Consider the following 27039-nt stretch of genomic DNA (forward strand, 5'->3'; position numbering starts at 1 on the left):
TTCCCAGACCCATGAGCACTGACCTAGGTCCCCCTTAAACACGAGTCTTTTGTGCCCTCAAAGAGTACATTCAACTGCAATTTTTGTCCCACCTTCTTCATAAGGAAGCTATGAGTTTCACTGACCTAATGCCCTGAACACATTTTGGGCTTTCCAGATAGAAAGATCTATCAAAATACAAGTGTAAAGTAATACACAAAGATCTATAGCATCTTTCCCCATGAAAGCCACACCCCCTTTATCTTATCCTTTTAAATGAGATATAAAAATAGCAAATAAAAATTCCACAGGGGCCCATCTATATGCAGTTTGTATTCAGAATCTAAGCTCTAATAGTCGAGTGTATAAACAACATGTTCTCAATGTAGGTGTTCAGCAAAATAAACCACAATATCACTCATGGATACAGAACTAACCAGAGGTGAGACCAGGCAATGAATTAAGGAATAACTCTGGCCAAAAAAAAAGAATTCTAACCTTTGAGAGAAACAGCAGATCAGGGCAGAAAGGGGATTGCATTCATTTCACTAAAGGGAACATGACAATGCTTTCTCCCAGGTAAACTCACAGGTTATGGTTTTGTGGAAATGTTCCTATTGGTAGGCAGTCTGAAAAATCAACAAAATACCTAAAGAAGAGCATTCATTTGCCACTTCCTCTTGGATCATTGTAAGAACATTCTCTCAGCGTCTTGACAGTAAACAACAAACAGGGTAACACAACCCCAGAGAGTTCATGCCTAGAAGAAAACCCCAAAATTTGATTTAAATGATGGCATCGCAAAGAAAACTCAGCTGAAGTGACACACACAATTTTTACAGGACTTGGCAGACCGCACACTGAGCCACTGAGTTCTAACCCTGACATGGCCACAGATCTCCCGGGGAACTCTATGGAAAAAAAAAACAACGACAACAACAAAAAACCCTAAAGCCCACATGTCGGTCCTCCGACCTCATCTCCAAATGAAGGAAAAGTAATTTGGAAGGTGTGGCCGGTAGATTAGTTTTGGGTTTGGGTTTGTTCTTAACAAATCTGGGCTCTGCTATTAATAACCAGGATGAGGAATTTGGAAATGTGACCAGGTTTAACCAGTGTATGAATGCCCCTGACCCCCACACTTGTAAAGTGTACTTCTCACCCCTTATCGTGTCCCCTGACACCACAGAAATGCTGGTACAGGGTTCCCGTCCTCTGGGGATTATTCTTCAGTTGGAAAATGTGCTACTGTGCCTCTATCATTAAATATTGTCCTGAGTCCTCCCCCGCCCCCCGGGGATTGAATAAATATTAATTTGGGTGAGGATCGCTCCTTTCTGTAATGCTTCTTTTACCACTCGATGCCAAGATGTGATGAAGAGCTCCAATTATTTCTGAATGTAAACATAAACTTGCAGAGATCTGATGGACCATTTGGAAGAGAAAGCCACTCTTGGCGTTATTATAAATGACTGGCCTTCTACAAGTCTGTGCCAAAACCGAGAACATCTCAAAACTCAAAACCAAACCAGAGAGTTGTCCATTTGCTCCCATTTATACTCAGTCAACATTGGATCATTTTCACTTCGGGGGCAAAACAAACAAAAACAGAAACCCCTACCACCGTCGGTCAAGATCACACGCGGCTATCAACCAGACCTGGGCGCACGTTCCTCCCTTTCCCCAAAAAGCATTCGCAGGAAATCTCCACGCAGACAAAAGCCTCCGTTTGCCTACTGCTTTTGTGTGCTGTGGCGTTAGGGAAAAAAACAACCGCAGACACTCAGACACATGCCACAATGTTCCAGTGGAAATCAAACTCTGAGAAATTTTTTAAATGTTTTCAACACATCAGCATGAAGCATCGACCTAGTTGGAATCACTTAGATCTAAAGCAAATGCACTGATTGTTTTCACAGCAGGCTTTTCTTCTTGGAGCTGAAACAGGCACAGTGGCGCGGGGGGCGCGGAAAGGTTTTCAGCCCCCTGCCTTGGTCGGCTATAGCCTGGGACTCGATCAATACCAGGGTGAGCCACAGAGGAAGCTCAGGGAAGATTATGAAGATGAGGTGAGTGGCAGAATTACCTTACAGGATTTGTTCTTTCTCTCACCTTGAATCTCATCTGCCTCGGACAGAGATGGAACACCATCAGGGTGCAGACCAAGAAGGAACGGTGGGCAGGGGGTGGGGGTGAAGGGCATTAGGCATCATGGATGCCGAGAGCCTGGCCATTGTGTTTCTTTACAGGTTATAACCATCAGGAAAAGGCGAGTCCTACAGCAGCTCTGGGGTGGGCGGCACTGGTAGAGGGGAAGACAAAAGCCAGCCTCTCTTGCAGGGCCTGGCATGCTGCAGGTGCACAGTAATTGGCAGCCGGGATTTTCAGTATCTTTTTATTACTGTTAATACAATTACTCCTCCTATAGCCCAGACAGGGACCATTCATGTAAATAGCATACATAAAGTGCCTACTCTCCAGTCAAAACCGTGGGATGGGAGATGGTCAGGATCAAATGTGCTTTAGGCGCCCCTGACCAGTCACCTAATTATTGAGGACCTCCTCTGTACGGGGCGCCGCTAGTCCACAGTCTTTGTCCCCTAAGCCAGAGGTCCAAGGATGCCTAAGCAATCGGTCAGTTCATACAATGGGTTTGTCCTGTAGCTTAACAGGGGCACTGAGGTTAATACAGCCAGTTCTTATTCCCTATGTCCTGTATGCAAGACGGCCTTTAGGAAAATCTCCTGTGGCTTCCCGATGTGCCTGAACTCTCCTGATCAATTGCACAGAGTTGGTAACGTGTCTAATAATCATATGAACAACAATATGTCCAAGCTGTAAGCGGTTAGACAATCCAATAGTCCAGCCCTGAAGCTTGGGATTTCTTTGAATTTCTCTAGAGTTTCGACAGTGTCTGAGAAATTCAAGGCTATTATTTGCTATTGTTTACTTGAGCCACTGGATGAACACAGAGAAAAGTAAGATGTTCCAGGGTTAATTATTTTCACCAAGACATCTGAATGATTCCTGTCTGGGTCATCTTGTTCTGCTCTTTAAAAAAGATTTTTATCTATCTATATAGGTATATCTATATCTTTTTTTTTTTTTAAGATTTTATTTATTTATTTGAGAGAGAGAGAGACACAGCGAGAGAGGGAACACAAACAGGGGGAGTGGGAGAGGGAGAAGCAGGCTTCCCGCGGAGCAGGGAGCTCGATGCGGGGCTCGATCCCAGGACCTGGAATCATGACCTGAGCCGAAGGCAGACGCTTAACGACTGAGCCACCCAGGCGCCCCGGTATATCTACATCTATATATCAATAGACAGATAGATAGATAGATAGATAGATAGATAGATAGATAGATAGATATCTCATTTTAAAGGTGATGCTTATTCATTGAAAAATGAAGAAACATGATTCCCCATACCTAGAAATTACCATAGCCAAAAAAGTGTGCTTGTTTATTTATGGTCTTTTCTCCTACACCCATATATTTTCATTTTTACATAATTAGTATCTTACTACATAAACTAACTTTTTTTCACTTAACATTACATATTATAATGGTCATTCAACTTCTTTGAAGCCATAATTTTAATGTCACATGATCTATGGATTTACCTTAATTATTTAACCACTCCCCTCTTTTAAGACACCAGATTGTTCCTTTTTGTGTGCGAGTGCTAATATAAGTGACAAGAGGGACAGAGCTTGTTCACCCAAATCTCTGATTATGTTCTAAGTGACCAGAATAACCAGGTCAAAGGTCCAAACAAGCCAATGTTTTGTTTGTAGTTTATTTCGGAAGTATCCCTTTTATTGCTGAAATTTTAGAATTTAGAAAAAGAAAAAACAGAACTTTTTTTCAAAATATCCCACTAGTAAGAGATTAACATCTTATTATAATCTTGATGTTTTATGTTTTCATATTATTTATAAAATTGAAGCATTTAGTACATAATGTTTTATAACTTGCTTTTTCAATTAGCAAATTCTTTCCATGTCCTTAAATCTCAAATTCAAAAACAAAAGATAAATAAAATGCACTGGCTTTCCACCAGTGCCCTGCCATAAATAATGGGAAAGACTGAATATAATTAATAGCAACTCAGCAAATTTTTAAAACATTATCTCTGTATTGTCACTTAACATTAATACCTGGTCCTTAATGAAATCCTCACATTTCTATGCTAAGGATGTTTTGGCAGGAATGGGAGAAAAAGGAAAAGAGGGAAGAGCATGGCAGGGAAGGAGGAGATAACTATCAGGAAATAGTCAGAAATTCTCCCTGAAGAGAAAAATAAACTTAGTCCTTTGAAGAAACTGATCAAATCAATAAATTACCAAAACAGCACATTGGTAATCAGCTTACTGCCGCAAAATGTTATTTTTCTCCCTAATACTTGTAAATCATTGACCTCCAGGCAAAACTAGTACTATATTAAGAAACTGCTTTCAGAACTCCTGGATTTTGCTTAAAGAAGAACAGAATCATAGCAGTCACCTTGTATTTTTCTAGGATTCATTATCGACAAAAGGAAATACAAAAGTTATGGAAGTATTTCTTGCTCTTTTGCTACTAAGAATAGTTTCAAGGGTAAATTGTTCCCAGGCAAAGGTAAGATTAAATAAGTTATTCAATATCATTCTAACTGTTAGTATTCCTAGGTCTTCTTGGATAAAATGTCAAAGAGTAACATTTGATGTAACTCTGCTGTTTTTACCATAGAGTAGTTTTAATCCTCATTATGGCTCATAATCACAATCACCACCACCATCTCCATCACCATCATCAGCATCATATCACCACTACCATCTCCATCACCATCATCACCACCAGCTCCATCACCATCATCATCATCACATCACCACCACCAACTCCATCATCATTTCTACCATCATCATCATCCCCATCTCTCCCACCCCATCACCAGCCCCATTCTCCACAAGCTGACCATTCAACCTTAAGGATTTAGCTTAAACATGGCCTTCCCCTATATCCCCATCTAAAGTAGGTTTTACACCTTCAATCATAATGCACCATCTTAGCAAAATTTTTTATCTCCTTCCTGGTACTTATCACAGTTTATTTTTTTTCTGTATTTTTTACTGGTTTTTCATTTCTTCCCTTCTACACTGCAATCTAGGTAAGGACAATGACCACAATTATCTTGGTTATCATTCTATCCCCCATGCATTATGTAGTGCCTGGCCCAGAGCCAGTACTCAATAAAAATCACATGAATTAATTAATCAATCATCATTGACTTGTCCTCAACTCTGATTGTGAACTCTAACCTAATGCAAAAAAAAAAAGAAAGAAAGAAAGAAAGAAAGAAAGAAAGAAAGAAAGAAAGAAAGACACAAGGAAAAGGAAAAGAAAAAAAATCAAAATGAGCTGTGATACCAAATGATCTTTCTAGCATATTTTGTCTCAGCATGGGAGATGAGTGATACCAGACCCATAAGTGGTCATTTTTAAACTGTCTGCAAACTCTACAGGCACAATCAAGTGCCAGCATTGCCTAAGGGCAGAGGAGGTGGCCTTGTAAGAGGTATGGGTTGAGAGGGTGAGTGAACTATTCACCCAGAAACATCTGTCTCACCTGCCCAATGTGAAATCTCCATCATTACATTAATATTGAAGGTCAATATACTGTAATGCCATGAAACTCCTTTTAAACTATAAATAACGTGTGGTAGTTCACATATTAACACTTAGGTATAAATTCATTTATCAGTCTATTTGAACAAAGAACACGGGACGGGTCATTTTTAACTTGCAAGGAGGTGAGGTATCGGAAGATACAAGGAAAAGGAAAGGTCATGTTGTTGAGAAGGATGGACAGACACTGCACCAGACCCTGTGCATGGGGGCCACGAAGAAGGGGCCACCAATGGACAAGAGGAGGCACAAGATGCCTCCTTTAAGCCCAGCCTTTTCTATAAGTAAAATTTCAGAGCATTTTTATTCCATTTCAACAAATATGTTTGAGTGTACCCACTTATGACTTATGAAAGAGAAACAAAGATCGTAAGCATTCAGTCTCGAGGCCAGGGCTCAAATGTAACAGAGAGAGATTAATATCTAGCTGTCATTTGGGGAGGGCGGTGGGCCTGCCTGTGTGTGCGCGTGCGTGTTGAGAGACAGAGAGGGCGGGAAACATGGAAGGGCCTAAGAGAACATTTAGCAGAAGAATCACAGTGAAGAGGAGTCTGACGCTAGTTGCTGATGTGTAATACGCATAGGTAAAGAATCATACTTGTTTTTACTAACTGTTTAAGTCATCACCAGGAGGGTAAAAGCCTTATAAGTAAATCAGTCTTAAACAATAAGGTGCTCTCGGGGCGCCTGGGTGGCTCAGTTGGTTAAGCGACTGCCTTTGGCTCAGGTCATGATCCTGGAGTCCCAGGATCAAGTCCCACATCGGGCTCCCTGCTCAGCAGGGAGTCTGCTTCTCCCTCTGACCCTCCCCCTCTCATGCTCTCTCTCTCTCTCATTCTCTCTCTCAAATAAATAAATAAAATCTTTAAAAAAAAAAAACAATAAGGTGCTCTCAATTTAGAAAGACATAGATACATTGAGGTTTTCCCTTGAGAATACAAAAGATAGCTCACTGAGCTTCAAGGAACACAAACAGAAATATCTGCTGGCTCAAGGCCAATCCACTTCGACAGCGTGCTCCCATGTCCACCAGCACATGGAAAAGAGAATGTTCGACCCCACTAGACTTCCCTTAAGTGCCCCCTCACCGGCACGCTGCCCCCTTTCCTTGGCTTTCTGTTCGCAAAGCTGAATTTACAAGAAGAACTAAGATGAGGCTTAGTTATTTCTCTAGGCTTCGAGAAACTCCCGTTTAAAATTTTGTGATGTTGAATGTAAGAGGAAAAGTTAGAATGTCTACTTCAGGAAAACACAGCCATTGCTGTTCAGTTCTGGTTGCACGAGGCAGGAGAAGGAAACATACTTGTTCTGTCACTGTCCTTCGGAACATCTCACATAACCAGACCAACTCTTGAATCGATCCCTCTTTTCAAAAGGTAGGTAAATATAAAAGCGCCCCCTGATAAAACAACAGTAAGTATCAACGTGGCCGTGAGAAATAGTAATGGCACAGTGCAGCTAACGCGAATGCTATTAAGCATCGAATTGTCATTATACTCAGCACCTACGCTTATAACTGGATGTGTCTCCCAAATCGGGGGTCAAGGTCAGGGGGAGGGAGGTAGGCATGAAAAGGTCATCCAGTGAATGTTACCTCTTCATAGACCAGGATGGCTAGCAAGGGCTTATTTTAGGTGGGAAAAAGCCTGTGGTTCCCAAAACAACTGTAACTTAACCAGTTCCATATATAGTATATTATGACATGAAAGTTGACACCACATACAGAAATACTAAATACTACATATGCTCCAGGGGTACAAGTTATAGTTGCTAGGGGAGCTGTAAGTTCAGAATGGCAATAAAAAAGGAGTAAGAACCACTTGAACAGCCTTGGATCATGCCTTTTATGGAAATCCTATGCATTCATACGCTTGACACAGCTTTATTGAGTGCCTACTATGTGTAAAGCATTGTGTTAGAGGCTGTGGGAAAATATGGCCCCTGCCTCAAATAGCTTATAAGGAAATATATCCACTGGGACCATACAGTTCTACAAAGAACAGGGAATTCCTTCCTCTGGTTAGACAGCAGAAACGTGCCACAATATTCTTCAAATGTCATGTGGAGAAGTCTGTAAAGTGGAAATGTTATTAGAATCAACCCCCAAATGCCCACTACTTCAACTCTAGCTAAGTCTCCTATAGCTAACCCTCTAATGCCCATTACTGGGCTTTCCACTGTTGGGTCTTTAAGCTTAATGGTCTACCTGTCTTCCCTTGCTCCCTTCTAACTCACCCTTAAGCAACTAACACAATTAACATCAAAACATGTCTGCTGCCCAAATTTTTCTCGCATCCCCCTTGCATTAAAAGTACTCTACAGAGCATGTCAATGTTTATTATACATGTTCAAATCTTCTAATGTATGTCTATGTATTCCAGGAAAGCTCAATAAATATCAAAATGTACCTATGTCTAGATATAGGTATGCTTTTTAAGCATGAGACATATTATATATCATGTAAGCTCCCTCTGTCTTTGGGAGTTGGCTGCAACCCCATCTTCCTGAGTTGTTAAAATTCACTCTAGCACACCTTAATCACTTACGACAGCTCAGGCTAGAATGTACCTGATGAAGAATATGGGAGAAGATTCCTTCCCTGACTCCTAACCTCAGGAAGTTTCAGGGTCTAGGCAATGTCACAGGTAATTTATTAACTGGGATGAGGAGTAGAGCAATACATAACTACATACATTGTTCACGTGATTGTTTGGGGGTGGGGGCGGGGAGCTGGCAGGGGTGGAGAGGGAGAGGGAGGAGGGAAAGGGAAAAGACTTCATCATTATAAAAATGGGCAGAGGGGGCACCTGGGTTGCTCAGTCGTTAAGCCTCTGCCTTCGGCTCAGGTCATGATCCCAGGGTCTGGGATCGAGCCCCACACTGGGCTCCCTGCTCGGCGGGAAGCCTGCTTCTCCCTCTCCCACCCCACCTGCTTGTGTTCCCTCTCTTGCTGTGTCTCTGTGAAATAAATAAATAAAATCTTCAAAAAAAAATGGACAGAGAAAATAGATTATAAAGGTAATTTTGCAAAGAACAATCTTTGTTTTGCACATTTTTCTAAACCAATAAGATATTAAACTTAGGGAGCAATCAGAGGTGGCCTAAAAGCTGTGACATGATGCCTAGAGAATGGGGTCTTTCTCACCCAGGTCTGGCCACTGGCCTTGGTCCAATCATTTCATGTCTTTGAGCAAAACAAGGGGCTTGGGCCGGTTGGGCTCGATGACCTCTTTCCTCTACAACTTCTATAACCGAATGAAATGTATACTTCTGTAGAGGAAGACCTTATCATTTCTGCTCACATGCATCCATAACTGTTGTCAGTGCCATGATAACTGGAAACTTGTATCCCCAGAGCCTAAAAACTTGCCTAACTAATATCCCAAAACACTTATTGGATGGCTAAATTGTTTTCACTATACGCAATACATTTGTGGTCAGTGGGTCTAGGTTTAAGGCTGTATGTTTAGTGCTGGCACCAAAGGGATACAGAGTGGACAAACCCTGTGAGGTTGTCATCAAAGGGGAAATCAAACACATATTTACAGTAATCCCAGTACAAAACAGAAAGTGGAGGCCAAAAGGAGGCACAGCATGCTCTCAGGGTTCAGATGGTTAGGCCAATGGGTAAAGGCTTCCTGAAGGAGCTGTCGTTTCAGAAAAATGGTCAGCGTTTCAATAAACAGAAATTGTGGTGGAAAGTGAAAGATATGGAAGAAAGATGTTTGAGGAAAGGGAACAGTCTAGTTCCTCTAGACTAGAGTTTAGAGCCCGGTGGGAGCAGTGAATGAACAAAAACAACTGGAAAACAGGGTGGGGCTACCATGATCCCATCACAGTGTCGTTGGCACATCAAATGTTCCAGATGGGGAAGAGTATACTCAGAGCTGTGTCATCAAAAAATGATCCAACAGCTGGCTCAATAGTGGATTTTATACCCCAAAGTTTCCACTGAGGCACCAGGAGCCACCATGGGGGACAAAGTCAACACAGAGCAGGTGGGGATTCCTCCCCCAACTTCTGCCAGAGCTCCACTACCTTTGCTCTACATTTAGGGCTTTCGTGTAAAATTTATTTGAAAGCATAAATGTTTGAAGGCCACTGATGTGGAACAGACAGACTGGAAGGCGGTTGTTAGTTCAGTAGTCCAGGTGAGAAGAACAAAAGTCTGAAAAAGAGGGTGGAAGCAAGAATAGGCAGAGATTTCCAACCCAGGTAGATCCTGTGAGCTCTGTCCATTCATTAAACGTGGGAGGTGAGGGAGAGGGAGGAACCGAGGTGAAGAGAAGGCTGTGATATCCTCTGCAGAAATGAGCAGGTCAAGAGGTACAAACATAGTCAGACCACTGGAGTTTGAATCCCAACTCTGCCATTTGCTTCTGCTGAGCCGGATATAAATGTAAAGTTAAGAACATTGTCTGGCACACAGTAGGAGTTTAATAAGTGCTCATCATTAATTCTTGTAGGTGGAATGGTTTTGTTGGAAAGATGGGTTTAGGTTCCAACATGATGCTGGTTAGGGGGAAACCCAGTATCCAGGTCGATACAGTCACAAAGGTGGTCAGGGCTGGAAGTGGATTCAAGAATAGATATGCAGAGAAATGCTAGTCGAAGTTACTGAAGGTGATGGGACTATAGAAGAAAACAGAAGAGAACCCAGGATTCAACCTTGAGGGATGCCTGTTTTTGGAGAGGAGACAAAGTGAGCAGCAAGTTAAATAGAAGAGGAGTAAGAAAACTAGGAGTATTACGTTAGGGTCAAGGAAGTGAAGTCGCTAAAGAGCTTCAGGAAGCGTGGTCAGCGATATCACACACAAAAGGCAAAGGTGGAGGGCCACTTCCATTTCTCCTACAAGGAAAATTCCAGTAGAGAGAGAACAGACAGGAAGAAGTCAATGGATGACAATCATTAAAACATGGAAGGCACAGTAGTTTTTCCTGTGCACCAAGCACTGCGCTTCATTCATATGAATAATCTTGTTAAATCCTCCAAGTGACTCTCTGGGGTGGCCTTTTCATCACCCCCACCTCACCGTTTGAGAAATTGAAGCCCAGAGAGGACAAGTAAGTTGTCCAAGGTGTAAAGGCTAATGGGGCTGGTATTCCAAGGCTTGCATTCCCATATCCCAACCCTCTCTCCTAACCACTTGTCAATATCGTTTTGAGGATGTGGGAGAAACAAATCCTACACAGATACCCCACTGAAAGAGACGAGTTCCAGAGGAGACATTCTTGGCAGTCAGCTTCTTCCATAATATTTTAGTATTTTTGAGTATGAAAAAAAAATCGCTTGGGGACCAATGTTGCAATTTTCTAATGAAATTGTCCTGGTTTGTATAATTCTAGTAATACCTCAAGACACAGAACAAATTCACAGTCGTGAAATGCCAAGGAATCTCTGGGAAGCAACTCCGTGGTTTCTATGCCTTTTTAAATAGAAATAATTGAGGCACAAAGGTATCAAGATGCTACCCTGTGAGCTATAGGGAAGGTCATTCAAAAATTAGGCTTTGGATTCTGGGTAACATATGTGCTAGTTTGCTCCTTTCCAAGGATTTCCTGTGGGGAATCCCTTTGGAAGGTTCCATAAGGAGATCTGAGGAGACTGGCCTGGGGCAGGGGCTGCTGGAAGTCAGGAAAATACGCTGGGGTCCGAGGCGGAAGGTACAAATCTGGCCACAGTAGCCAGAGGCTGTGGTGGGGCGGGGAGCCTGACCAGAGGAGTGATGAGATCAAAATGGCACGTTGTGAGCACTTATCTGGGGGTTGAACTGGGCCAGGAACTGAAGGAACAGGGAGCAGAGTGGAGGCCTGAACTGAGGAGGGGCTGAGCCAACATGGGAAACAGAAAGAGGGGAGGAAATGGCGCAAAGGGGAAAACAAGACAAGGCCAGCCTGCTTCTCTGACCTCACCACACTTCCTTATCCAGAGAGCCACTGACCAGCGCCTCGCGCTCAGGCCTGCCCCGAGGCTTTAACCACCCCTGTCATGGGCACTAGAGAGCTCTCCTGTAGGTCAGCCTTCTAGTCCTGCTCTGTCCCCGAGCCTGAGCTTCATAATCAGACCGCCATCTTGTTTCTGTGCCCAAATGCTCCCTCTGCACCCTGGTCCTGGGGACTGCATCTCCTGGCTTAAACTCCCTTCCCTTTGTCCTCTGGGTCGTGTAGAATTCATTCTCCTCTGCATTGCCCCCTCCCCTCCCCTGGAACCCGCCAGCTGCCGGTCCTTGCGCCCCCAGGACAGCACACACCTACTTGCAGACCCTCCGCTTCTGCCCGCGGGCCTTTCCCGTTTCCGGGTTGCTGCTTCCCTGCCCTCCTCCAGGGGGCGCTCCTGCAACTCGGGGCTCCCATTCTTTTTGGCAGAGATGACGTATTTATCCACATCTCAACTAAGAAAGGAAAACTGAGACTAACGAAGAAGAGTTGGCACTAACATAATCGATGGGTTTGCCCTCTTATTAGCCTCAGATACTTTGAATTCCAGGTAAACAAAACGTTTGTTCAGCCCAGTATACTGACACATTATAGAGACAAAAAAGATGCATATTACCAAGGGCAGTAAACGGTACCAAGGAATGAATGGAGTTAAATTTTGCGCCCCCCCAACCCAAGGTGGGGAGGGGGTGCTCAAGCCCCTGCGGGCATTTAGCTTCTCTTGTGTATTAAGAGGCCAGATGCTCTGAAACATGAACTCAAGCACCCGATTCAACCTGTTCCATGTTATTCCACGTTGACAGATCAAACCTGAAGGTTTCACAAGCTTTGACCTCTTGTGAGAAAAACAAAGTAAAGGTTTTCTATATGGAAAGACCATCGATTTATATGTGCGTGAATACGTGTGTGTGTGTGTGTGTGTGTGTGTGTGTGTAAAATCCTGAAATTCAGATATCCGTGTTTTTCAGTCTCACTTGAGATGCTAGACGGACTTTCCTTTCGCTTGTTTTCGGAACTATAAGCCTAAACCCGCAACCCCTGAAAAGTCCCCATTTTGCCCTTAGACATTATTCCTGACATTTTCATGGTTTTTCTTTTTAGATACCATTCATATTTTATAACATTACAGAATTCTAATTTGAAGCTCGAAACTCGTAACTGTTTCTGCAGGATACTCATCCAAACAACACTATTTTAATGATCGGCAAAACTCTTTTTCCTCCTAAGTAGGCCTATATTTCTTTTCCCTCAATTTATATGCAGAATAGCAATACTTTTTTCATTAAAATAAGAATACATAGACACACATATATACATATATATATTCTCTTCACTATTATGTTTAAAATTCAGCAGAAAACCAAGAAAAAATTAAATGTCAAATGTTCAGATATTGCTATTTGCTCATCCCACAGAAATATAAATTATAAAATAGTTCATTAACATAACTGTACGTGCATTATTTGGGAAAATTTTATTCAAGAATCAACTAGTCTAAATTCATGCTTTTGTTTTCTAAGTACCCAAATAATCTCTTCATTCATTACATTCCTTATACATTAACTTTTTCAATTTCTAAGTACACATATAGTTGCCAACTTAACAGGACCTTCTGTGGCTTTTTGTATTAAAAGTTTTAAAACATGATTTGAATAATCCATATCCTAGACTGTGGAAAGATGAAAATTATTCACAGTCAATTGATTTGTGTTGCATAAAACACTGCTAAAGTGAGGAGTAATACAAGCTTTCCACCCAGAGTAATATTCTAAGGAACATGTTTAGAGGTGGCAAAGTGTTAAGACAAATTTGTTTTTACCGCTAAACAAATAGAAGAATATTTTCATGGAACCTCTGAAAATGATGATATCAGATTTATGAGCTGTCCCTTAGTTGTGTTGTTCTGGTCATGTCTTATTTGGTCCACATACAACTTAACAGCCAGTCAATATAAACTTCTGAAACACAAATTCTATGCCCTCATTTCCTCATTCCTCTTTGTCTTTTTTTTAATTAACGTAACAGTGTATTATTAATTTCAGAGGTAGAGTTCCGTGATTCATCAGTTGCATATAACACCCAGTGCTCATCACATCACGTGCCCTCCTTAATGTCCATCACCCAGTTACCCCATCCCCCCATCCACCCCACCCCCAGAAACCCTCAGTTTGTTTCCTATGATTAAGAATCTCTTATGGTTTGTCTCCCTCTCTTTGTCTTTTAAGTCTGCTAAGTAAAACCTTGTATCCCTCCTTCATTTTTTAAGATTCAGCATTAAGATGTGCCAAAAATAAGCATCCACTGGATTTCATGGGGATTAAGTTAAACGCAATATGAAATAAGAATAAGAAATTGTGGGTAATGGGGCGCCTGGGTCGCTCAGTTGGTTAAGCGCCTGCCTTCGGCTCAGGTCATGATCCTGGGGTCCTGGGATGAAGTCCCACGTTGGGTTCCTTGCTCAGAAGGGAGCCTGCTTGTCTCTCTCCCTCTGCCCCTCCCCCTGCTTGTGCTCCCACTATCACTATCTCTCTACCTCTGTCAAATAAATAAATCAAATCTATTTAAAAATTTTAAGAAAAGGGGCGCCTGGGTGGCTCAGTCATTAAGCGTCTGCCTTCAGCTCAGGTCATGATCCCAGCGTCCTGGGATCGAGCCCCACATCAGGCTCCCTGCTCAGCGGGAAGCCTGCTTCTCCCTCTCCCACTCCCCCTGCTGTGTTCCTTCTCTCGTTGTCTCTCTCTGTCAAATAAATAAATAAAATCTTAAAAAAAAAATTTTAAGAAAAAAAAAGAAATTGCGGGTGAAGAAGCCACTTTCCCTTTAGACAGCAATATGAAAATGGAAAATAATAATTTTCAAGTCCATTTCCATATTCTAAAATGAAACTAGTAGCACAACACACACACAAAAATTCCCAGGCAAGGAATTTTGGGAAGGAACTAAACAGCAAAGGCAACTCAAGACTTCAAGACTTCAAAACCGCTTGAGAAGCGCATTCTACTTCTAGAAAGAAGAGAGACAGCCGTGGCGGAGGAAGTGTCCCACAGCAGGTAGCGAGTGCCCAGACATACCAGCAGCTGCCTCCAGAAAGACTTAAGAGTTGTGGAAGTGGAGGGCAGGGGAGGGTAAGATGGTGACTATAAAGAGGACAAACCTATAGCGTCTCTAGCAACTCCAATTCGTCTAATGTGACTGTGGGCCAATTTCACAGAAAGAAAGATGGAAGGAAGGGAGGAAAGGAGGGGGGAGGGAGGAATGGAGAGAGGGAGAAAAGGAGAGAGAGAAAGCGATAGGGATGGAGGGGCAGCAGAGGAAAGATAAGGAGTCATTTCTGCACCATCTAAAGTGAGAATACAGAAATCCCAGGACCTTATTTTATCCAAACCCCTCCGTTTGGATTCTCAGTCTGACAAAGACTCCAATAAGATACCAGTATCACCCACTTCCTGCAAAAATAGACCACGTAGAATTGCCCAGAAAAAGGTTGCGGTGGGGGGGGGGCGCCTGGGTGGCTCAGTTGGTTAAGCGACTGCCTTCGGCTCAGGTCATGATCCTGGAGTCCCAGGATCGAGTCCCGCATCGGGCTCCCTGCTCAGTGGGGAGTCTGCTTCTCCCTCTGACCCTCCCCCCTCTCATGCTCTCTATCTCATTCTCTCTCAAATAAATAAATAAAATCTTTAAAAAAAAAAAAAAAGGTTGCGGTGGGGGGACGCTGATCCCCTGGCCTCGTGTTTTCATGTGAATGGACTTCTCACCCCCGCAGAGGAGAAATTTTGTATCACGTTGGTGGGTGACAAGAGTGTGATACTCATGGTCCTCCACATCCATAAAGAATTTGATTGTTTCCCTCTTGACACCACTCCCCTTAGGAGGCAGAAATCCTGTGGAAATGGGTCTTTTCGTCAGACTCAAACTCTCTTTTGATGGGCTGTCCCAAGATCAAAATATAGGGTCGTAAGCAATTAGCAGGCCCATCTAGCTGCCGATACAAAGCCACATTTTTCAATGAGCTCTGTAAGTAATAAAGGGAAAATAAACTTGATAATTAAAGAAAGGATCTTATTTACTGCCCATTAAAACCCCAATAAAAGAAATGAGCACATGAGGCACCTATTTATTTTATATTAATATATAATCATAATTTTTCCCAACCTTAAATAATGGCTAGTGGGTCACGGATATAGTCTTCTATTCATTTGCTCAGAAACGTAAGTTGAGCCCCTGTGCTGTGATGTGCTATCAACTTTTCCAGCTGATTTTAACCAAATAACCAGGAGGCAGCATGGTCCCTTGCCTTCGAGATTTCCTTTAGAACTCTCTAATAAAAATTTGGTCCAACTGAAAAGAGGGAAAAAAAAAACCTTTCAAGAAATATTGAAGGACAAGAGGTGTGAATAGGTGAGAAACCGTCCAAACTTTTCAGCTCATATCCTCGTCTACCTTCTTGAATTCTAGCATACCCCTCACTTTTTTGTGTGTGTCCCATTGTCAGATTTGATTTGCCTTGTATTTATTTGTAATCATGGCCATCAACCTACCCAGCCAGATGAATGTGCAACTAGGTTCACTGGGGTAAAAATAGGAGAGAAAGTGAGAGCCAAAGAGCAGCAGCATCTGTGGGTTAAAATAAGAGAATTATTAATAGGGCTTCTATCTGACACTGTCCAAGGAAGGGAAATGTCCTGGCGGCGTCACCATCTTGACATTCAGAACTCTGACAGATTTGGTTAGCCTAACTTAGGTAGGCAGAAAAGGTCATTTGTCACCAATATCATGGTGACTGCCAAACCACCAGGCTGGTGTGCTCTGAATTTGGCACAGAAGAGGAAACATCACCCTGGACCAACTTCTTGTTGCTGCTTTTCAGGCAGCGCTACAAGTCCCTGTATTTAACTAACAGAGCCAAGGGTGATCTACAGTGTAAGAACTGGACGAAGAAGTGAAGTTTTTATTAAACATGATGCTCCCCTCTATGTGGCATTAAAATGAGGCTTGGATAGAAAGTGAGCCAAGAGCACCTTATAGACTCTGCTGCTGGGCATACACCTCACTTCTACCACCAGTGTCTCCCAGGGCTGGGCCCCTGCCAGAGGTGCCACAAGACTCAGCTTATCTGTCAGAACGACGACCATATCTCCTTCCCATGATGCAGAGTGGTCATGGGAGAGAAGGGGTGTAGGTCTGGAAGAGGTGGGGGGCCAGGGTATAAGATGGGTTATACCACAGGGGATTACAAGCTCCAGGCAAAAGCACTGTCTTTACCAAGTGTTCCGTTCACTTCTGGTGTTCCAAAGCAGTGAGTACTTTGTTGAAGATCATGGTGATTCATTTCACCAAACCATCCTATTGTCTACTAACCATATATCCGCGAGTTCTAACCTGACTGCATTACGTGTAAAGGTTAAAGAGATATTTAAAAGTAAACTCTACTTGGTCCTACATCCATAACACACAAATGCAAACAAAATTAATGTTTTATTGGGTAGGGAAAGATTTCTCCTTTCCAGCCCCATGACTGCCTCCAGGGCAACAAATGTGGAAAATGCCGCTTGACAGGAAGAAATTTAATTGAAAATAGTTAAGCAGGTTAGAAGATACCCTTTATTTACCTCAATTTCAAAAAAAAAAAAAAGGAATTGATATAGGAGAAATGCCACAATATTATTAAAAGTTTTCCAAAATTTGAGTTAAGAAACATCTCCTTGGGAGAATCACTGATCTCCCACCACCATAATCTTAGTTACAGCACTATAATTAGTTTATAAAAATTAGTTCAGAAGTGCCAATGCACATTTGGCTAGAATTTAGTTGAGTTGGGTTTTTCTTGGTTTTGTTTTTTTGTTTTTGTTTTTGTTCTTGTTTTTTGTGAGAGAGAGAGCAAGCAAGGGGAGGGGCAGAGGGAGAGGGAAGGAGAGAATCTTAAGCGGACTCCACCCTTAGCACAGAGCCCAACTCGGGCCTCATCTCACAACCCTGAGATCATGACCTGAGCAGAGATCAGAAGTTAGACACTTGGGGCGCCTGGGTGGCTCAGTCGGTTAAGCGGCTGCCTTCGGCTCAGGTTATGATCCTGGAGTCCTGGGATCGAGTCCCGCATCAGGTCTGCTTCTCCCTCTGACCCTCCCCCATCTTGTGCTCTCTCTCACTTTCTCTCTCTCAAATAAATGAATAAAATCTTTATAAAAAAAAAAAAGAAGTTAGATGCTTAACCAACTGAGCCACCCTAGAATTTAGTTGAGTTTTTATGAAGAATGAATAGAGAAAGCAAGGTCATCTTATAAATTTAACTCGCTTTCAAATGCAAGCAAGAATGTTAATCAGTTAAAAAAGAGATAGATGATAGAATATTAATCAGCTAAAAGATAAAAACAAGAGTTTCTCAGACAATCTCAAATAGTGAGGACTATTAAAAAATGTGAACTTGTTTTCTATTTTACATATTTATATAACATTTTACTTATGACATAATATAATATAGTGTCATCATATCATATCAATTTGTTTTGAAAACCTTCAAGTCCTCCCTGAAACCGTCTATGGGAATTTTGTTCCTCATACACACAGAACAGCGCCCACTGGTCACTTGGTTTAAGGTCTGTTGTGTCTGAAGGCACATCTCCCAGAGCAAGAAAAAATGGGAGGTCAGGGTGACCCCTTGTTTAGTAGCAGCAACTGTTTCAATGGAAGCCGTCCAGAGAGCACCGACTTACCCTTCCACCCTTCCATTTATTCTGTTGTTCTCTATATTATAAAAGACCACCAGGTACAGCCCAATTACAACAGGTAATGATAACAACAGTAAAACCCATGTATAGAAAACAACTAAGACATGGATTCTTAGGAAAAGGAGGAGGAGGAAGAGAAAACAGAAAGGGAGGGAGAAAGGAAAGAGCAGGGGAGACAGTGGAGAGAGGGGAGAAACACGAGACATTTCTGTCATAAAATCTGCCTTCATCCAGAGATGATTCTAAGAATCATACTTCCCACAGGTAATGTGTAGGGCCATGTTTCATTTCTGTGATTTTGTGTATGATGAAAGGCTTCCAACATCCTTAGTTCAAATTCCAGTTTGGCCACTTGCTGTCCATGGGACCTTGTGTCACCTCCTCAGTCACCTAGTTGGTAAACTGGAAATAATAACAGTAATTACCTCACAAAGATATCGTGAGGGATAAAGTATGCTTATAACGTTCCCAACACCTGGTAAGTGCTTACTAATTGGTAGATTATTATCAGTATTGTTATTTTTAAGATGACTAAATATCTAGCTCTTTTCTGGATAAAAAATGTTATTAAACATTAACTTAGATATTCAACACAGCTTACAAGATTTAAGATTCCCACTGAAACACACACACACACACACACAATGAATACCAGACTAAACTCCCTCCATTCTTTTGCTATGGATTTATGATTGTGTGTGTGCAGGCATGGGAGGAGGGGGTAACAGGGTTTAATCTTCATTATCTCATTTTATTATTTAAAATAGCATTCATTCAATTTAAGAGGCACTGTGATAGAGTGCATTAAAATTACCTGTAAAGCTTCTTCAAAATACCAATATCCAGGCCCTACCCAGATAAATTGAATCAGAATTTCTGGGGATGGGGCACCTGGGCAGCTCAGTTGGATAAGCATCCAACTCTTGATTTTGTCTCAGGTCATGATCTCGGTGTCCTGGGATCAAGCCCCACATCGGGTTCCACACACAGCCGGGAGTCTGCTTGAGATTCTCTCTCTCACTCTCTCTCCCCTTCCCTCTGCCCCTCCCCCCAAAAAGAAATAAAATAAATCTTAAAAAAAAATAATTTCTGGGGATGGATCCTGCATACCAATAGATTTTCCAAAGGTTGCTCCAGGTGGTTTTAAAAGGCAACCAGGGTTAAGAAGTGGCATAGAGGAAAACAGCGAACCCTTAGAAAGGATTTCTAGGTTTGAAGCTCACTTCTTTTCTTCACTGGCAATAGGCTGCGAAGACGACCTCTAACCTCTCTGAGCCAGTTTCCATGTCCATAAAATGGGAATGATGATTTGCACCTAACTTCTCAGAGCTGTGGGTTTTAGATGAGAGAAGTAAGACCCAAGCTTTGCTCTGCAATTTGTTCTTGGGAGCCAGTTTTGAGCTCCACGTGAGGGAGCCAGCTACTTTTAAACTCATAAATGAAGCATGATCGATTCCTATCCAGGTTACTTGTCCCACCCTCTGTGGGGAACAAGAGAGAAGGAGGACGCATGGACCCACCCAACCAGCAGCTCCATGAACTCAGTGCTGGGAATCTGGACAGTGAAAGATGTCAGTTAGCTCACACTCCTATCTCTTATACAAATAAAGATATCATTACTACCCACTTCGTTTTCTTAGTATATGGGAAGTGATGTGGTTAAGATGAATGAGCAGAGACCTATCCTAAAAGAAATGTAAAACATAACTCTTCACATTCTCTTAAATATTTAAGGAGCTTATGTTTTGTCCACCTTCCCCAAAACTCTAAATTAACTGAATTCAAGGGCTATGTTTGATTAGTTTTGATCCGGCCCTTCTCCTGACTGCATTATTTAACCTATGAATCATGGTTGAAGGATTAGTCTGACAATATGAAATATAGAAAACAGGAATTTAACTGGCATTCATTACCGTGAATTTCTTCTGGTCTCTTTTTCACTAATCTAGGTATACTAACTGAATCATGCATTGGAAACATAGATCTCTGTCAATTACCTTAATAAATAGCTCTGAGACCCATGTGAGAAAATAAGTTATGCATTTTGTTCAGCTTAACTGGTGGCTTGAAACAAACAGTTTTTGAGTCATAATGCATCTGATTGAGAACTGGCTCATTATGTCATTATCTCCTAGTCTTTCTTCTTTATCACTAAACACAATGTTGTGATCTTTACTGGGATTTTCATTGGCTTGAGGATTCAATATAGAAATGATAAATACGTGTTCTTGGGCATAAAGCTAACCTTCACCTCTAACATTACTCATCATCTTCTCTTAGGAGACACTACTTAGGAATTCCTTTGGTAAAGCAAACCCCAGTTAGAAGATTCTGGGATTTGTCGATGCTAAGAGAAATGAAACATCTCTATGTGTTAGTCTTATTGCAGAGACTAACTTACTTCTGAAAAGTAGATGCTCATCAGGAGAGAAGTGGTCATGTATTGGGATGATCATTTTGCAATACATGCAGATATTGAATCACTGTATTATACACCTGAAACTAACATAATGCTGTTATATCAGTTACATCTCAATAAAGAAAGGAACTGGTTAAATAGGTCAGTGTCTATCCATATGAGGGAATACGATGGAGAAAGATGGAAATCTATTCGTAATAATATGAGATGCTCAACGTATGTTTTTAAACTGTGGAAGTTGTAGAACTCTGTATATAGTATGAATCTACTTGAGTTGTCTGAAGATTTTCTGTGCCTACACATGCATAGACAATTTCTGGAAAGATATAATGAATTATTGATGATGGTTATTTGTGGGGTGGAATGATGGGGTACTTTACTTTTCACTTTATAGTCTCCTGTGTTGTTGAAATTGTTTGTCATAAGCACACATTGCTCTTATAATTTGTTTAATAAAAAATTTAAAAAGACTCCTAGGATTCTACTATGTAACTTGCCTCAATCATCTGCATGTAACATTGTGTTCATGTTCTGTAGGTTTCACTCAGATGCTCCACTCCTTGCCTAAACTATTTAACTTCTATTTGACAAATAATTGCAGAAAGAGAGAAAACAATCCTGGTTGATATGTTTCAGCATTTATAGAAAGTAGCTATAAAATGGAAGTACATTGCAAAACAAAGCACCCTTGTTTTCGAAAGGCGATTACCATCCCATGTAATAGTAATTCCAGTACCATAATAATCATCCTTTTACAGTATAGTGATCAACTATGTACTCAACAGTAATCCTGATTTCTAGAAGTTGCAAGTATTTTTCCATTCTCTTGAACAACTTAGGTGAAAGGAAGAATATTTTAAATAAACACCTACCATAATTTTTTCATGTATTAAAATTGAAAACAGTTAAAATATTTTTATATTATTAGAGGTTAAATAAGCAAGTATTCCTAAAATGTCTACAGGGTGTGTGTCTGTGTGTGTGTTTTCACTAATTAGGCTGCCTCATTTTCATTTTTACTCCAAATTCTTTAGTCCCTGGAAATCTACACATAGGTTTGTTTACAAATGGAAAAAGTTTTCAAAAAAGAAAAACTTTAGTTCCTGAATCAGGTATTAGCATTTCGCCAAGAAACACAGTATAACTGCCTTGGATTTGAGCAATAATGTTCATCTTTGCTTCCAGAAACCTTTTGAATAGTCTTACAAATGTCTTTACATTAGCAACATTAGTAACACACTGAGAAATACACCTCAGAATGTGTAAAAATTAACTCTGTTAAAGAGAGCTTTGAAACAGAGAAAATGAATACAGCCAGTGATGTGCTTTTCAGACCCTTGAACACCATCTGCTGATATGAGCAGTGAGAAATTTTCAAATTTGGGGTTCTTACAACACAGCCAAATTTCCACAAAATCTCCTCTTTTCCCAAATTCTGACCTGGGGCATTTCATCCTACAATCGCTTCTGCCTCCCGTTCAACCAGCATCTTGTCAAATCTGGCTGCAAGATTAAGTTTCCCGATTCAGAATTCAATATTGTAACCCTAAGGATATAAGATCCAAGCTGGAACATTCTGTTTAAGAAAAAAATGGATAAAATTGTTTCAGCCCAGAGACCACAGTTTGCTCTGACCATAATGATGAATCATCAGGGCTGACACTAAGTGAAATGAGCTTGATGTTCTTGGCTTTATTCGCGCACGTTAAGCAGGGTTTTACATTTGTCCCGACTCTCAACCTTTTCTCCAAAAGGTTGAGAGAGCCTTGTTTTCTAGTATTATTTAAGGCTTACCAAATTAACTGGCTCTATCTGAAGCAGGTTTGGATTGCCGGAGCCCAGGACTGTGTACCTGGCCCCATTCTCGCCCACGCTGGCGTCCAATTTTGAAAGAATACAACTGACAATCCAAGAAATATCTACTTTTTTCCCCCCACATACCTTCCATACCAATTAGGGTTTCTGATATCCATGCTTCTCTGTTGGTGATTTGCCTCTACTTTAAAAAAAAAAAAAAAAAAAACCCGTGCATGAATTCTGCACAGAAAGCCAACCTCTCTATAAATGGTGCACTTTGTTCTTTGTAAGAGGAGTTTGTCTGAGTTCTGATCGATGCGAAAAAACACCATTTAACAAGTATTTAATCTTTGTAAAGTAGATCTGTTTCTGTTTAAGGGTTTAGGTGCCAGACACAGATGTTTTCTTCTTCAACTATTTTCTCATTAGTCCTGAAAAATCAAAGTTGTCAACTATGCAGAGTCAACATCTTATTAACCACACAAAACACCTATGTGCATAAGGCTGCTATTCCCCAGCACCTAAACACCGGTTCAACTCTTGCAGAAAGCTCCCAAGATCAAGTGTTCCTTAATTTCAAAATTCCTGTTCCATGGCACAAGCACTGGGAAGCTTTTCTTTCTTTTTCTTCCCCCCCCCCCTTTTGGCTTTGTTTTAAAATTGTATTTGTCTTGTCCTAAAGTAATTGTCTCGCTGCTTAGTTCTGTGATCTGAAATCGCTAGGTGAGATGAAATCAGCTTACAAAATAACTTCACACAAATACTAACTACGGAATCAGGCGTGTTGGTGAGTTTCCTGCTACGCGTCTGCTTTGTTTTGCTTCGGGTCTTGCCTCTCTCTCTCTCTCTCTCTCTCTCATGCCCTTTGCTGCCTGGGCAGCCCACAAGGATTCACTTTTCACTTATTACTCATCAAACTGACTCTGGATTACAGTGGGGAAGAGAGGAAAAGCTGAGGGCAGAAATGACAGTGAAGGAAGAGAGCAAAATACCAGAGCAATGCGTTTGAGTTACTATTTCCTTTTCCTTCACTTGAGGCATGGACACATTTATTTGCATCTCTGACCTTAGGATGTAAGAGCTGGAAATTGTATGGGCGTCTCTTCCCACTGAAATAATCCAGCCCCTGGGCGGGGGTGGGGGTGGGGGACACCGAAAACAGGTGAAATTTAGAATATTCTGTGGATCTTCAATTTTTTTTTCTTGCGCTTCTGGTTAGAAAAAATGTGGCTGAAGGGAATACAGTTGCAGTTCACCCGGAATCAGTACCTAGTATCAACAGCTAATCTCCATCTTTTAAAGAAAGAGTCCTTCCTATCATGGGGGTTTTAAGGCTAGTGATAAAACAAAAAGCTATTTTCTGAAACCAACCAACTTGAAAAACACCTGTTTTAAACCCTCGAGACTTGCCTTTAGTATAATCAGAAATGTTTTCAATTATTTTGCTCCTCTTTACATGCAATGGTTTTATATTTAGAAGTGGTAGACCTGAAATAATAATATGGTCATTTATAGCTTTATAGGTAGAGTAAAGAAAATAACACAAACAGAGGGCAAACCAGGAAGGAATTCATCAGATAAAAATTAGGCAGTTTTCACCATCACTGGCTCCCACTGAAGAATTGGGAAGAGCAAGAAAATATTAGAAAAGAAAAAATGAATTATGGTGAAATGGAATGACAGCTTCTCAGAGCTCCTTCTTCAACCTAAGTTTCAGAAGAATGTGTAAAAAAGCACCACTGGTACAAATTTTGATTATAATTTTGGACCAGCTCAAGACAACATGGCTCAACAGAGTACTGACATGTAATCCCAGAACGAGGTTTGACCTGGAAGTTTACTTTCTTGGGCATATGTTTCAGCACCCCCAGTCCTCCCAAAAAAGGAAGGGAGGAAGAAAAGGAAGAACATAAATGAAGGTGTGACATCATAATGAACACAGCTACTAACTATGTCCCAGGTAAAAGTTTGGCCCCAAAATACAAATGATTTTCAACGTCATATCATTTAAATTTTCTGTTAGTGCTCAAAATGATGGCCTTGTATTTACCTTGTTGCCTCTTTGTCTTCACGTCTGATCCTTTGATATTTGCACTGTATTTCACAACCTTACTTTTTACTCAATCAAGTGGTAGAAAAAAGGAACAGCTTACGTGATATCACAATGCAAAGGAAGGTGGAGCTTCTCAATATTTGCAGACGTATTATTAAGTTCTAATTTTGACAAACCATAAAGACGAAAACAGAAAGATGCTTTCAACTGGTGGCGAAAATGCAGTTTACATGGCAAAGTGACTGTGAACGGAAGGATGCCTTCTTTCACTCACCTCCCCAGCAAGTACTAAAGATTTGATACACAGAAAACATATTACATTCAAACTTTCTTTCATAAGTATTCTATTTCTGTGTTCCAGCAACCTCTCTCCATATTCTAGAGACATGAATCCAAAAGCTTTAGATTCTTAACCACGGAAATCTATACTCGGATAGAGAGAGTCTCATTCAGTGATCTTAGAAATAGAAAAGAAAGCGTGATTTCAAGACCAACTTTCCTGTGCGGGGTGAGTATTATTATCGACATTATTGTATAGTATCATTACTATATTGAGACATTGTTCGTTTAATGGACAAAATTGGCTTTACAATTTAAACATGACTGAGGTGACACCCTGAACTTCAATTTTAAAATATTTTAAAGGTAATAAAAATTGAGTCCGTCCAAAGACTATAAAAAGCTAACGCCAACTCTCCTCTAAGTCTAAGTGGAGTATTGACTCAATTGGAAATATACAGTACCGATTTGATTCCTTACAAAAGGGATACTAGCACCATTTTGTATTCAGAAAGAATAATCCTTAATTAATTTGTATTTTTCTAGTATACTCTTCACTTATAATACACTGAAAAGAAGTATTCTCTATTAAATCCAAACAACAATTTCACAGCCCTCAAGTATATAAATTCGTTGAAGTGATATGTTGGTTTCGTAAGGAAAGGGCATTCACAATTCCAAAAATGAGTTTTCAGAACACATGCGAATTATGCTTGACATGGGTAAAACAGGGTTAGGTTAGCCCTCAAGTTTAATTTTTATATAAAGGGCATGAAAATCAGTCGAAATGGACTGAGGACAATAGGCAACTGTGTTTCCTACACACCAGCAGGGTCCCCTCTCCCTGGACCACCTCCATTTCACGTCAGCCAGGGTATGTACTGGTTAAACACACTGTCCTTAGAGCCATGCTAAATACTTTTGGGAACAGGAAGGGTATAAATAAACCCACATACACAATTGTTTTACTACCAGACCAACGAAATATTTTTGTGTTTTACAATCTTCATACGAGAAAACACACACTGAGATCCTATTGAGCCAAACGCACCAAGTTATGGCACTTGGCCTCCGAGCCATCAGCACACACACTCGAGCCCTGTCTCAAATAACATTCCACTTTCAAACACTGTCGGTTGTCTACATTTACCTTGGAAAAAAAAAAAAAAAATGAAGACCCATTTTACTGATAAGGAAAATTGCAAAAGCTTTCGAATGCACTTCCTATCCTACTAAGCCTGGTTTCTCCACTCTTCCACGGATCACTTAGCCATGTCCACTGGACGTGGACCCATGAGCACTTTTGCCCAGCTGTGTCTCTCCCATTCCTAGCAAACTCTTAGATATGCTTGATAAATATTTTTATCTAATTTACCTCATCTGTTGTTTTTATTAACAACTAATTTAATATCCTCTACTCTGTAATATCTGCAGAAGCCAGTAGAAGGAAGCGTGCAGCCAGCCCAGACCCTCAGGCCTGCACATCAAGATGGTAGGCTGGCCAAGGGTCCTCTGGGGACAGCAGTGCCAGAAGGAGGATTGGACACGGTGACCCTTCTGCATGAGATGAGGGAAAAAAAAAAAAAACAAACAACCAGGAGGTCTGTAATACTGATGAACTAATCTGTCACTCACAAGCTCAGGTCTGCAAAAAAGAAAAAATGCAGTAAACATTTAATGACCATGAGAGGTGGAAATGCGAGAGTCTTCATTTTTAAAGGGTATTCAAACCCATGGCTCAGAACTGCTTAACTGTTTATAGTTGGGGTCGATTTGAAAAATCATCAGAAGGCAACAATCCACCCTAGAGTTCAAAGGGTTAGGAAGCATGCTACAGTTAACTATCAAAAACCCAGCTGATTTCCAAGAACTATATGAATGAACCAAGTTTCTTGATCTCAATATCTTAGGCAGGGAGTTTGTTCTTAAGTACTAGACTGCTTGATTGCTTGCTCAGGGGAGAGAAAATCCTGGGGGAAAGACATTTATGAGCAATATCTGCTCCATGGAACCAGGATACTCTCCCGAGCTGGATCATGGCCAGCAACACAGAGAAGTCCACTCTTCCCCTCCAGTGGAAGCAACTGGATATTTGATCCTAGAGATGAATGAAAAACCTAAAAGATCGTATTTCATGGGAATCCGTCAGTATTCTGAATGGAAAATATCATTGAAAATGGGTT

The 27039-nt window shown here is 41.1% G+C and overlaps 1 protein-coding gene and 1 long non-coding RNA gene across 4 annotated transcripts in view; one reads left to right on the top strand and one right to left on the bottom strand.

Annotated features, from left to right (window-relative positions):
• Positions 1 to 27039, bottom strand: part of POU6F2 (POU class 6 homeobox 2) — a 466268-nt gene that overhangs the window by 435985 nt on the left and 3244 nt on the right. The window lies entirely within an intron of this gene.
• LOC118546267 (uncharacterized) lies at positions 1835 to 26448 on the top strand. Its single transcript, XR_004922510.2, has 3 exons — positions 1835 to 2048; positions 24939 to 25085; positions 26291 to 26448. It is a non-coding gene; the product is annotated as an uncharacterized LOC118546267 (long non-coding RNA).

The sequence above is a fragment of the Halichoerus grypus genome, chromosome 12, assembly GCF_964656455.1.
Source record: "Halichoerus grypus chromosome 12, mHalGry1.hap1.1, whole genome shotgun sequence".
NCBI classification, from domain to species: domain Eukaryota; kingdom Metazoa; phylum Chordata; class Mammalia; order Carnivora; family Phocidae; genus Halichoerus; species Halichoerus grypus.